This window comes from Nothobranchius furzeri, chromosome 15 (assembly GCF_043380555.1).
Source record: "Nothobranchius furzeri strain GRZ-AD chromosome 15, NfurGRZ-RIMD1, whole genome shotgun sequence".
Taxonomy (NCBI): domain Eukaryota; kingdom Metazoa; phylum Chordata; class Actinopteri; order Cyprinodontiformes; family Nothobranchiidae; genus Nothobranchius; species Nothobranchius furzeri.
The window spans coordinates 5,532,037-5,546,883 of NC_091755.1; positions in this window are offsets into that span (position 1 = coordinate 5,532,037).

The following is a 14,847-nucleotide window of genomic DNA, read 5'->3' on the forward strand; positions in this document are numbered from 1 at the left end:
CCAGAATTATGTTGCACGAAGCACAATTTCACATCATTCTGGGTCAATTTGTGTGAAAACAAGGTCCAATCCGGCTGAAACGCTACAAGAAGGTAGAATCTATTGAGTTGTAAGTGATCTGAACGTTTCAAGATGATCGCACATTCCTAAGGGGGTCAAACCATGTCCCAAAGGTCACTGGGCCAAGTGTCACTTTAAAGAAGTAGTCCAGTTATACCTTTGTGGGCTTATAACTTGGCTTCTGAATATCCTAGAGAGGTTAGGTTTGTTTTAGTGTACTCCAATCAACAGCCCCTACAACCACAAAAAGGAATGGAGTCATTAGCACTTATAGTTTGTAAATGGCACCCAAAATTATGTTGCACGAAGCACAATTTCACATCATTCTGGGTCCATTTGTGTGAAAACAAGGTCCAATCAGGCTGAAACGTTACAAGAAGGTAGAATCTATTGAGTTGTAAGTGATCTGAACGTTTCATGATGATCACACATTCCTATAGGGGGTCAAACCATGTCCCAAAGGTCACCGGGCCTGGTGTCACTTTAAAGAAGTAGTCCAATTACACCTTTGAGGGCTTATAACTTGGCTTCTGAATGTCCTAGAGAGATCAGGTTTGTTTTAGTGTACTCCAATCAACAGCCCCTACAACCTCAAAAAGGAATGGAGTCATTGGCACTTATGGTTTTTAAATGGCACCCAGAATTATGTTGCACGAAGCACAATTTCACATCATTCTGGGTCCATTTGTGTGAAAACAAGGTCCAATCAGGCTGAAACGTTACAAGAAGGTAGAATCTATTGACTTGTAAGTGATCTGAACATTTCAAGATGATCGCACATTCCTATAGGGGGTAAAACCATGTCCCAAAGGTCACCGGGCCTGGTGTCACTTTAAAGAAGTAGTCCAGTTACACCTTTGTGGGCTTATAACTTGGCTTCTGAATATCCTAGAGAGGTCAGGTTTGTTTTAGAGTACTCCAATTAACAGCCCCCATTACCACTAAAAGGAATGGAGTCATTAGCACTTATGGTTTTTAAAGGGCACCCTGAATTATGTTGCACGAAGCACAATTTCACCTCATTCTGGGTTCATTTGTGTGAAAACAAGGTCCAATCAGGCTGAAACGTTACAGGAAGGTAGAATCTATTGAGTTGTAAGTGATCTGAACGTTTCATGATGATAGCCCTTTCCTAAGGGGGTCAAACCATGTCCCAAAGGTCACCGGATCTGGTGTCAATTTAAACAAGTAGTCCAGTTACACATTTGTGGGCTTATAACTTGGGTTCTGAATGTCCTAGAGAGATCAGGTATGTTTTAGTATACTCCAATCAACAGCCCCAAGAACCACAAAAAGGAATGGAGTCATTAGCACTTATGGTTTGTAAATGGCACCCAGAATTATTTTGCACGAAGCACAATTTCACATCATTCTGGGTTCATTTGTGTGAAAATAAGGTACAATCAGGCTGAAGCGTTACAGGAAGGTAGAATCTATTGAGTTGTAAGTGATCTGAACGTTTCATGATGATAGCACTTTCCTAAGGGGGTCAAACCATGTCCCAAAGGTCACCGGATCTGGTGTCAATTTAAAGAAGTAGTCCAGTTACACATTTGTGGGCTTATAACTTGGCTTCTGAATGTCCAAGAGAGATCAGGTTTGTTTTAATGTACTCCAACCAACAGCCCCTACAACCACAAAAAGGAATGGAGTCATTAGCACTTATAGTTTGTAAATGGCACCCAGAATTATGTTGCACGAAGCACAATTTCACATCATTCTGGGTCCATTTGTGTGAAAACAAGGTTCAATCAGGCTGAAACGTGACAAGAAGGTAGAATCTATTGAGTTGTAAGTGATCTGAACGTTTCATGATGATCGCACATTCCTATAGGGGGTCAAACCATGTCCCAAAGGTCACCGGGCCTGGTGTCACTTTAAAGAAGTAGTCCAATTACACCTTTGAGGGCTTATAACTTGGCTTCTGAATGTCCTAGAGAGATCAGGTTTGTTTTAGTGTACTCCAATCAACAGCCCCTACAACCTCAAAAAGGAATGGAGTCATTAGCACTTATGGTTTTTAAATGGCACCCAGAATTATGTTGCACGAAGCACAATTTCACATCATTCTGGGTCCATTTGTGTGAAAACAAGGTCCAATCAGGCTGAAACGTTACAAGAAGGTAGAATCTATTGAGTTGTAATTGATCTGAACATTTCATGATGATCGCACATTCCTATAGGGGGTCAAACCATGTCCCAAAGGTCACCGGGCCTGGTGTCACTTTAAAGAAGTAGTCCAGTTACACCTTTGTGGGCTTATAACTTGGCTTCTGAATATCCTAGAGAGGTCAGGTTTGTTTAAGAGTACTCCAAGTAATAGCCCCCATTACCACTAAAAGGAATGGAGTCATTAGCACTTATGGTTTGTAAATGGCACCCAGAATTATGTTGCACGAAGCACAATTTCACATCATTCTGTGTCCATTTGTGTGAAAACAAGGTCCAATCAGGTTCATACGTTACAAGAAGGTAGAATCTATTGAGTTGTAAGTGATCTGAACGTTTCAAGATGATCGCACTTTCCTAAGGGGGTCAAACCATGTCCCAAAGGTCACCGGATCTGGTGTCACTTTAAAGAAGTAGTCCAGTTACACATTTGTGGGCTTATTACTTGGCTTCTGAATGTCCTAGAGAGGTCAGGGTTGTTTTAGGGTACTCCAATCAACAGCCCCTACAACCACAAAAAGGAATGGAGTCATTAGCACTTATGGTTTTTAAATGGCACCCAGAATTATGTTGCACGAAGCACAATTTCACATCATTCTGGGTTCATTTGTGTGAAAACAAGGTCCAATCAGGCTGAAACGTTACAGGAAGGTAGAATCTACTGAGTTGTAAGTGATCTGAACGTTTCATGATGATAGCACTTTCCTAAGGGGGTCAAACCATGTCCCAAAGATCACCGGATCTGGTGTCAATTTAAAGAAGTAGTCCAGTTACACATTTGTGGGCTTATAACTTGGCTTCTGAATGTCCTAGAGAGATCAGGTTTGTTTTAGTGTACTCCAATAAACAGCCCCTACAACCACAAAAATGAATGGAGTCATTAGCACTTATGGTTTGTAAATGGCACCTAGAATTATGTTGCACGAAGCAAAATTTCACATCATTCTGGGTCCATTTGTGTGAAAACAAGGTCCAATAAGGCTGAAACTCTACAAGAAGGTAGAATCTATTGAGTTGTAAGTGATCTGAACGTTTCAAGATGATCGCACATTCCTATAGGGGGTAAAACCATGTCCCAAAGGTCACCGGGCCTGGTGTCACTCTAAAGAAGTAGTCCAGTTACACCTTTGTGGGCTTATAACTTGGCTTCTGAATGTCCTAGAGAGGTTAGGTTTGTTTTAATGTACTTCAATCAACAGCCCATACAACCACAAAAAGGAATGGAGTCATTAGCACTTATGGTTTGTAAATGGCACCCAGAATTATGTTGCACGAAGCACAATTTCACATCATTCTGGGTCCATTTGTGTGAAAACAAGGTCCAATCAGGCTGAAACGTTACAGGAAGGTAGAATCTATTGAGTTGTAAGAGATCTGAACGTTTCATGATGATAGCACTTTCCTAAGGGGGTCAAACCATGTCCCAAAGGTCACCAGATCTGGTGTCAATTTAAAGAAGTAGTCCAGTTACACATTTGTGGGCTTATAACTTGGCTTCTGAATGTCCTAGAGAGATCAGGTTTGTTTTAATGTACTCCAATCAACAGCCCCTACAACCACAAAAAGGAATGGAGTCATTAGCACTTATAGTTTGTAAATGGCACCCAGAATTATGTTGCACGAAGCACAATTTCACATCATTCTGGGTCAATTTGTGTGAAAACAAGGTCCAATCCGGCTGAAACGCTACAAGAAGGTAGAATCTATTGAGTTGTAAGTGATCTGAACGTTTCAAGATGATCGCACATTCCTATAGGGGGTCAAACCATGTCCCAAAGGTCACCGGGCCAAGTGTCACTTTAAAGAAGTAGTCCAGTTATACCTTTGTGGGCTTATAACTTGGCTTCTGAATGTCCTAGAGAGGTTAGGTCAGTTTTAGTGTACTCCAATCAACAGCCCCTACAACCACAAAAAGGAATGGAGTCATTAGCACTTATGGTTTGTAAATGGCACCCAGAATTATTTTGCACGAAGCACAATTTCACATCATTCTGGGTTCATTTGTATGAAAACAAGGTCCAATCAGGCTGAAACATTACTGGAAGCTAGAATCTATTGTGTTGTAAGTGATCTGAACGTTTCATGATGATAGCGCTTTCCTAAGGGGGTCAAACCATGTCCCAAAGGTCACCGGATCTGGTGTCACTTTAAAGAAGTAGTCCAGTTACACATTTGTGGGCTTATTACTTGGCTTCTGAATGTCCTAGAGAGGTCAGGGTTGTTTTAGGGTACTCCAATCAACAGCCCCTACAACCACAAAAAGGAATGGAGTCATTAGCACTTATGGTTTTTAAATGGCACCCAGAATTATGTTGCACGAAGCACAATTTCACATCATTCTGGGTTCATTTGTGTGAAAACAAGGTCCAATCAGGCTGAAACGTTACAGGAAGGTAGAATCTACTGAGTTGTAAGTGATCTGAACGTTTCATGATGATAGCACTTTCCTAAGGGGGTCAAACCATGTCCCAAAGATCACCGGATCTGGTGTCAATTTAAAGAAGTAGTCCAGTTACACATTTGTGGGCTTATAACTTGGCTTCTGAATGTCCTAGAGAGATCAGGTTTGTTTTAGTGTACTCCAATAAACAGCCCCTACAACCACAAAAATGAATGGAGTCATTAGCACTTATGGTTTGTAAATGGCACCTAGAATTATGTTGCACGAAGCAAAATTTCACATCATTCTGGGTCCATTTGTGTGAAAACAAGGTCCAATAAGGCTGAAACTCTACAAGAAGGTAGAATCTATTGAGTTGTAAGTGATCTGAACGTTTCAAGATGATCGCACATTCCTATAGGGGGTAAAACCATGTCCCAAAGGTCACCGGGCCTGGTGTCACTCTAAAGAAGTAGTCCAGTTACACCTTTGTGGGCTTATAACTTGGCTTCTGAATGTCCTAGAGAGGTTAGGTTTGTTTTAATGTACTTCAATCAACAGCCCATACAACCACAAAAAGGAATGGAGTCATTAGCACTTATGGTTTGTAAATGGCACCCAGAATTATGTTGCACGAAGCACAATTTCACATCATTCTGGGTCCATTTGTGTGAAAACAAGGTCCAATCAGGCTGAAACGTTACAGGAAGGTAGAATCTATTGAGTTGTAAGAGATCTGAACGTTTCATGATGATAGCACTTTCCTAAGGGGGTCAAACCATGTCCCAAAGGTCACCGGATCTGGTGTCAATTTAAAGAAGTAGTCCAGTTACACATTTGTGGGCTTATAACTTGGCTTCTGAATGTCCTAGAGAGATCAGGTTTGTTTTAATGTACTCCAATCAACAGCCCCTACAACCACAAAAAGGAATGGAGTCATTAGCACTTATAGTTTGTAAATGGCACCCAGAATTATGTTGCACGAAGCACAATTTCACATCATTCTGGGTCAATTTGTGTGAAAACAAGGTCCAATCCGGCTGAAACGCTACAAGAAGGTAGAATCTATTGAGCTGTAAGTGATCTGAACGTTTCAAGATGATCGCACATTCCTATAGGGGGTCAAACCATGTCCCAAAGGTCACCGGGCCAAGTGTCACTTTAAAGAAGTAGTCCAGTTATACCTTTGTGGGCTTATAACTTGGCTTCTGAATGTCCTAGAGAGGTTAGGTTGGTTTTAGTGTACTCCAATCAACAGCCCCTACAACCACAAAAAGGAATGGAGTCATTAGCACTTATGGTTTGTAAATGGCACCCAGAATTATTTTGCACGAAGCACAATTTCACATCATTCTGGGTTCATTTGTATGAAAACAAGGTCCAATCAGGCTGAAACATTACTGGAAGCTAGAATCTATTGTGTTGTAAGTGATCTGAACGTTTCATGATGATAGCGCTTTCCTAAGGGGGTCAAACCATGTCCCAAAGGTCACCGGATCTGGTGTCAATTTAAAGAAGTAGTCCAGTTACACATTTGTGGGCTTATAACTTGGCTTCTGAATGTCCTAGAGAGATCAGGTTTGTTTTAGTATAATCCAATCAACAGCCCCTACAACCACAAAAAGGAATGGAGTCATTAGCACTTATGGTTTGTAAATGGCACCCAGAATTATGTTGCACGAAGCACAATTTCACATCATTCTGGGTCCATTTGTGTGAAAACAAGGTCCAATCAGGTTGATACGTTACAAGAAGGTAGAATCTATTGAGTTGTAAGTGATCTGAACGTTTAATGATGATAGCACTTTCCTAAGGGGGTCAAACCATGTCCCAAAGGTCACCGGATCTGGTGTCAATTTAAAGAAGTAGTCCAGTTACACATTTGTGGGCTTATAACTTGGCTTCTGAATGTCCTAGAGAGATCAGGTTTGTTTTAATGTACTCCAATCCACAGCCCCTACAACCACAAAAAGGAATGGAGTCATTAGCATTTATGGTTTGTAAATGGCACCCAGAATTATGTTGCACGAAGCACAATTTCACATCATTCTGGGTTCATTTGTGTGAAAACAAGGTCCAATCAGGATGAAACGTTACAGGAAGGTAGAATCTATTTAGTTGTACGTGATCTGAACGTTTCATGATGATAGCGCTTTCCTAAGGGGATCAAACCATGTCCCAAAGGTCACCGGATCTGGTGTCAATTTAAAGAAGTAGTCCAGTTACACATTTGTGGGCTTATAACTTGGCTTCTGAATGTCCTAGAGAGATCAGGTTTGTTTTAATGTACTCCAATCAAGAGCCCCTACAAACACAAAAAGGAATGGAGTCATTAGCACTTATGGTTTGTAAATGGCACCCAGAATTATGTTGCACGATGCACAATTTCACATCATTCTGGGTCCATTTGTGTGAAAACATGGTCCAATCAGGCTGAAACGCTACAAGAAGGTAGAATCTATTGAGTTGTAAGTGATCTGAACGTTTCAAGATGATCGCACATTCCTATAGGGGGTAAAACCATTTCCCAAAGGTCACCGGGCCTGGTGTCACTTTAAAGAAGTAGTCCAGTTACACCTTTGTGGGCCTATAACTTGGCTTCTGAATGTCCTAGAGAGATCAGGTTTGTTTTAATGTACTCCAATCAACAGCCCCTACAACCACAAAAAGGAATGGAGATATTAGCACTTATGGTTTGTAAATGGCACCCATAATTATGTTGCACGAAGCACAATTTCACATCATTCTGGGTTCATTTGTGTGAAAACAAGGTCCAATCAGGCTGAAATGTTACAGGAAGGTAGAATCTACTGAGTTGTAAGTGATCTGAACGTTTCATGATGATAGCACTTTCCTAATGGGGTCAAACCATGTCCCAAAGGTCACCGGAACTGGTGTCAATTTAAGGAAGTAGTCCAGTTACACATTTGTGGGCTTATAACTTGGCTTCTGAATGTCAGAAGCCCCCTTCAGACAGGCCATGAAAAACGGAAATGTTCCGGAATCTGTCCGTAAGACCTTTCTGTCTGAATACAAACATCCGGATAATGTGTTCCGGAATTTATCCGGACGAAGCCCCTAGTAACAGGTCCGGACTTGTTACGGACAGGGTGGCTGCTTCAGACTGGTGAGGTAAAGTTCCGGACAAGAGGGAGGGGGAGGAGGAGGGGACCCGGGGATGCCGTGCGCACCTATAGCTCGCTGCTGTAGCATGCGGCGAACCACGGCAGCTCGCCTCCTACGGTACCGCCTAGACGCGCGACGGAGCGCTTCACACCGCTTCAGTGATTCCTTTAACCATTGAGCTTCATCATCCAGGTCTCTTATTCGTCTTCGTGTGCGCAGAATTATGCTTAAGCGCCTCGTGATTTTTATCTTGAGAGGCGCTATAGAAATGATGTTTTCTTCTTCTTCTTCCTCTTAACATGAGTCCAATTCTCTCTCCCCCCACCACCACCCCGCCACCGTCAGACATCTGGAACTTTTCCCTGCTGTGTGAACGCAGCCGAAAGGACAAGTTCCGGTACAAAAGTGGTGTGTCTGAAAACACAGTTCCAGTTAAAAACCGGATTGAATTGTCCACAAATGTTCCAGAATGTCAGTCTTAAAAGGGCTCTAGAGAGATCAGGTTTGTTTTAGCGTACTCCAATTAACAGCCCCCATTACCCCAAAAAAGGAATGGAGTCATTAGCACTTATGGTTTTTAAATGGCACCCAGAATTATGTTGCACGAAGCACAATTTCACATCATTCTGGGTCCATTTGTGTGAAAACAAGGTCCAATCAGGCTGAAACGCTACAAGAAGGTAGAATCTATTGAGTTGTAAGTGATCTGAACGTTTCAAGATGATCGCACATTCCTATAGGGGGTAAAACCATGTCCCAAAGGTCACCGGGCCTGGTGTCAATTTAAAGTAGTAGTCCAGTTACACATTTGTGGGCTTATAACTTGGCTTCTGAATGTCCTAGAGAGTTTAGTTTGTTTTAGTGTACTCTAATCAACAGCCCCTAAAACCACAAAAAGGAATGGAGTCATTAGCACTTATGGTTTGTAAATGGCACCCAGAATTATGTTGCACGAAGCACAATTTCACATCATTCTGGGTTCATTTGTGTGAAAACAAGGTCCAATCAGGCTGAAACGTTACAGGAAGGTAGAATCTATTGAGTTGTAAGGGATCTGAACGTTTCATGATGATAGCACTTTCCTAAGGGGGTCAAACCATGTCCCAAAGGTCACCGGATCTGGTGTCAATTTAAAGAAGTAGTCCAGTTACACATTTGTGGGCTTATAACTTGGCTTCTGAATGTCCTAGAGAGATCAGGTTTGTTTTAGTGTACTCCAATCAACAGCCCCTACAACCACAAAAAGGAATGGAGTCATTAGCACTTAAGGTTTGTAAATGGCACCCAGAATTATGTTGCACGAAGCACAATTTCACATCATTCTGGGTCCATTTCTGTGAAAACAAGGTCCAATCAGGCTGAAACGCTACAAGAAGGTAGAATCTCTTGAGTTGTAAGTGATCTGAACGTTTCAAGATGATCGCTCAATCCTATAGGGGGTAAAACCATGTCCCAAAGGTCACCGGGCCTGGTGTCACTTTAAAGAAGTAGTCCAGTTACACCTTTGTGGGCTTATAACTTGGCTTCTGAATGTCCTAGAGAGGTTAGGTTTATTTTAGTGTTCTCCAATCAACAGCCCCTACAACCACAAAAAGGAATGGAGTCATTAGCACTTATGGTTTGTAAATGGCACCCAGAATTATGTTGCACGAAGCACAATTTCACATCATTCTGGGTCCATTTGTGTGAAAACAAGGTCCAATCTTGCTGAAACGTTACAGGAAGGTAGAATCTATTGAGTTGTAAGTGATCTGAACGTTTCATGATGATAACACTTTCCTAAGAGGGTCAAACCATGTCCCAAAGGTCACCGGATCTGGTGTCAATTTAAAGAAGTAGTCCAGTTACACATTTGTGGGCTTATAACTTGGCTTCTGAATGTCCTAGAGAGATCAGGTTTGTTTTAATGTACTCCAACCAACAGCCCCTACAACCACAAAAAGGAATTGAGTCATTAGCACTTATGGTTTTTAAATGGCACCCAGAATTATGTTGCACGAAGCACAATTTCACATCATTCTGGGTCCATTTGTGTGAAAACAAGGTCCAATCAGGCTGAAACGTTACAGGAAGGTAGAATCTATTGAGTTGTAAGTGATCTGAACGTTTCAACATGATCGCACATTCCTATAGGGGGTCAAACCATGTCCCAAAGGTCACCGGATCTGGTGTCAATTTAAAGAAGTAGTCCAGTTACACATTTGTGGGCTTATAACTTGGCTTCTGAATGTCCTAGAGAGATCAGGTTTGTTTTAATATACTCCAATCAACAGCCCCTACAACCACAAAAAGGAATGGAGTCATTAGCACTTATGGTTTGTAAATGGCACCCAGAAATATGTTGCACGAAGCACAATTTCACATCATTCTGGGTCCATTTGTGTGAAAACAAGGTCCAATCAGGCTGAAACGTTACAGGAAGTTAGAATCTATTGAGTTGTAAAAGATCTGAACGTTTCATGATGATAGCACTTTCCTAAGGGGGTCAAACCATGTCCCAAAGGTCACCGGATCTGGTGTCAATTTAAAGAAGTAGTCAAGTTACACATTTGTGGGCTTATAACTTGGCTTCTGAATGTCCTAGAGAGATCAGGTTTGTTTTAATGTACTCCATTCAACAGCCCCTACAACCACAAAAAGGAATGGAGTCATTAGCACTTATGGTTTGTAAATGGCACCCAGAATTATGTTGCACGAAGCAAAATTTCACATCATTCTGGGTCCATTTGTGTGAAAACAAGGTCCAATCAGGCAGAAACGTTACAGGAAGGTAGAATCTATTGAGTTGTAAGTGATCTGAACGTTTCATGATGATAGCACTTTCCTAAGGGGGTCAAACCATGTCCCAAAGGTCACCGGATCTTGTGTCACTTTAAAGAAGTAGTCCAGTTACACATTTGTGGGCTTATAACTTGGCTTCTGAATGTCCTAGAGAGGTCAGGTTTGTTTTAGTGTACTCCAATCAACAGCCCCTACAACCACAAAAAGGAATGGAGTCATTAGCACTTATGGTTTGTAAATGGCACCCAGAATTATGTTGCACGAAGCACAATTTCACATCATTCTGGGTCCATTTGTGTGAAAACAAGGTCCAATCAGGCTGAAACATTACAGGAAGGTAGAATCTATTAAGTTGTAAGTGATCTGAACGTTTCATGATGATAGCCCTTCCCTAAGGGGGTCAAACCATGTCCCAAAGGTCACCGGATCTGGTGTCTAAAGAAGTAGTCCAGTTACAAATTTGTGGGCTTATAACTTGGCTTCTGAATGTCCTAGAGAGATCAGGTTTGTTTTAGTATACTCCAATCAACAGCCCCTACAACCACAAAAAGGAATGGAGTCATTAGACTTATGGTTTTTAAATGGCACCCAGAATTATGTTGCAAAAAGCACAATTTCACATCATTCTGGGTTCATTTGTGTGAAAACAAGGTCCAATCAGGCTGAAACGTTACAGGAAGGTAGAATCTATTGAGTTGTAAGTAATCTGAACGTTTCATGATGATAGCACTTTCCTAAGGGGGTCAAACCATGTCCCAAATGTCACCGGATCTGGTGTCAATTTAAAGTAGTAGTCCAGTTACACATTTGTGGGCTTATAACTTGGCTTCTGAATGTCCTGGAGAGGTCAGGTTTGTTTTAATGTACTCCAATCAACAGCCCCTACAACCACAAAAAGGAATGGAGTCATTAGCACTTATGGTTTGTAAATGGCACCCAGAATTATGTTGCACAAAGCAAAATTTCACATCATTCTGTGTTCATTTGTGTGAAAACAAGGTCCAATCAGGCAGAAACGTTACAGGAAGGTAGAATCTATTGAGTTGTAAGTGATCTGAACGTTTCATGATGATAGCACTTTCCTATAGGGGGTCAAACCATTTCCCAAAGGTCACCGGGCCTGGTGTCACTTTAAAGATCTGTGGTTCGGACCAGTGCTGGGATGCACCAAAAAATTTTTCGTGCGCCTCGGACCAACGTGGGCCGAACGGCGGCCAAAAAGGGGCTCAAGTGGCAGAAGGCCGCAAATGAAGCCTGAGCTAAATTTTCACACTTTTGGGCCGCCGTTTGAATTCGGTTTGGCGTAGCCGCACGAAATTTGGGTTGGTGCATCCCGGCTACCATCTCATCGACGCACGTCGAAATCGATGCCGTCGGACCTTTTCGAGCGCCCTTACGGGACGCTTGTCCAAGCAGATATAGTCAGGTGTCTGGTTACACCTTTGTGGGCTTATAACTTGGCTTCTGAATATCCTAGAGAGGTCAGGCTGGTTTTAAAATACTCCAATGAATGGTTTGTATCTAGAACAGAATGAATGGAGTGGATAGGATGTACAGTTTTTAAATGGCACCCAGACCTATGTTGCACCAAGCACAAGTTCACATTATTATGGGTCCAGTTCTCTGAAAAAAGCTTCAATCAGGCTGAAACATCACAGGAAGGTACAATCTATTGAGTTGTAAATGAATCATGTGTTTCATGATGATAGCACATTCCTTAGGGGGTCAAATGTTGTCACAAAGGTCATTGGATCACTTCTTCTTTAAAGGTGTGGTTCGTAACACACCTTTGTGGGCTTATAACTTGGCTTCTGAATATCCTAGAGAGGTCATGTTGGTTTTAAAATGCTCCAATTAACAGCCCCTACTACCAGAAAAAGGAATGGAGTCATAAGCACTTATGGTCTTTAAATGGCACCCAGAATTATGTTGCACAAAGCACAATTTCACATATTTCTGGGTCCATTTGTGCGAAAACAAGTTCCAATAAGGCTGAAACATCACATGAACGTATAGTCTATGGAGTTGTAAGTGATCTGAAAGTTACCCTAACAGGGTCAAATGAAGTCACAAAGGTCACCAGACCTGAAATAGAGACTCAATTTTGGTGCTTCTTCAAAAGTAACCCAAAATGGAGGCCTCCAATTTGGGTCTTCTTCTAAAGTAACCCAAAATGGAGGAAATGGAGGCCTCCATTTTGGGGCTTCTTCTAAAGTAACCCAAGATGGAGACCTCCATTTTGGGTCTTCTTCTAAAGTAACCCAAACTGAATTTTTCAATTAAGGAAGCCTTCAATTTGGGTTACTTTCAACTACATGCAAAAGAAGCCCGAAATGTAGGCCTCCATTTTGGTGCTTCTTCAAAAGTAACCCAAAATGGAGGCCTCCAATTTGGGTCTTCTTCTAAAGTAACCCAAAATGGAGGAAATGGAGGCCTCCATTTTGGGGCTTCTTCAAAAGTAACCCAAATTTGAGGCCTCCAATTTGGGTCTTCTTCTAAAGTAACCCAAAATGGAGGAAATGGAGGCCTCCATTTTGGGGCTTCTTCAAAAGTAACCCAAAATGGAGGCCTCCAATTTGGGTCTTCTTCTAAAGTAACCCAAAATGGAGGAAATGGAGGCCTCCATTTTGGGGCTTCTTCAAAAGTAACCCAAAATGGAGGCCTCCAATTTGGGTCTTCTTCTAAAGTAACCCAAAATGGAGGAAATGGAGGCCTCCATTTTGGGGCTTCTTCAAAAGTAACCCAAAATGGAGGCCGCCAATTTGGGTCTTCTTCTAAAGTAACCCAAAATGGAGGAAATGGAGGCCTCCATTTTGGGGCTTCTTCAAAAGTAACCCAAAATGGAGGCCTCCAATTTGGGGTTTCTTCTAAAGTAACACAAAATGGAGGAAATGGAGGCCTCCATTTTGGGGCTTCTTCAAAAGTAACCCAAAATGGAGGCCTCCAATTTGGGTCTTCTACTAAAGTAACCCAAACTGAATTCTTCAATTAATGAAGCATTCATTTTGAGCTACTTTTGAATGTTGTAAAAGTAGCCGAAAAGGAATTCATTTTGGTCTTTTTTTACAACATACAAAAGTAGCCAAAAATGAGCCATTCATTTTGGGCTACTTTTACAACATTCAAAAGTAGCCCAAAATGAGCCATTCATTTTGGGCTATTTTTCCATACATGCAAAAGTAGCCCAAACGTAATTCTTCAATTAATGAAGCCTTCAATTTGGGTTACTTTCAACTACATGCAAAAGAAGCCCGAAATGGAGTCTCCAATTTGGGCTTCTTGTCTTAATAGAAAATGAAGTAGCACAACATAGGAACAACATAGAAGAGCCACCTCCACGGGACAGGACTCAGCAGTTCATCTGCATCAAAAGGACAAAGGTCACCCCAGGATGACAATGTTCACAGTTTGGACAGAGAGGACAGATGGTTTGAAAGAGGAGTGAAAGAAGCCATTTACATCCACTGTGAGCAACCATCTTTGAAAAGAGGCGGTGGTTTACGACACCAACTGTCTGCCATCTATAATCCAGTTTTGAGATGCCTTCCCAGATGACTTAACGCCCACTCACATCTTGGCCCATCTGACCTCAGGAAATCACATGATAGGGTGGGGCCAGGTTTCACAATGAGCTCACCCGTAACTATGGCTGAATAGGTTCCACACCTGGGCTCATGTGATTATGCAGAAGATCATAGGGGGTCCTTTGTTCTGCGACCCAGGGGCCTCCTGTTGGCAGGGCACACCTGAAACTCCTCCTCCGGAAGGCATTCTTACCAAGTGCCTGAACCTCCTCAGTGGAGCAGCTCCACTGCCAGTTCCTCCTAGATGTCTGAACTCCTCAAAAAACCTCTTTAAATATTCTCCTGCTTTGGTTAACCACTCCTGTTTGGAGGATTGGATTTGTGTGTGTGTGTGTGTGTGTGTGTGTGTGTGTGTGTGTGTGTGTGTGTGTGTGTGTGTGTGTGTGTGTGTGTGTGTGTGTCCCTCTTGGGGGGGAAACCGGAGTCTCCATTTTGGGGCTTCTTCTAAAGTAACCAAAAATGGAGGCCTAAATTTTGGGGTTTCTTCTAAAGTAACCCGAAATGTAGGCTCATTTTTGTTGCTTCTTCTAAAGTAACCCAAAATGTAGGCTCATTTTTGGTGCTTCTTCTAAAGTAACCCAAAATGGAGGCCTCAATTTTGGGGTTTCTTCTAAAGTAACCCAAAATGGAGTCTCCATTTTGGGTCTTCTTCTAAAGTAACCAGAACTGAATTTTTCAATTAAGGAAGCCTTCAATTTGGGTTACTTTCAACTACATGCAAAAGAAGCCCGAAATGGAGGCCTCCAT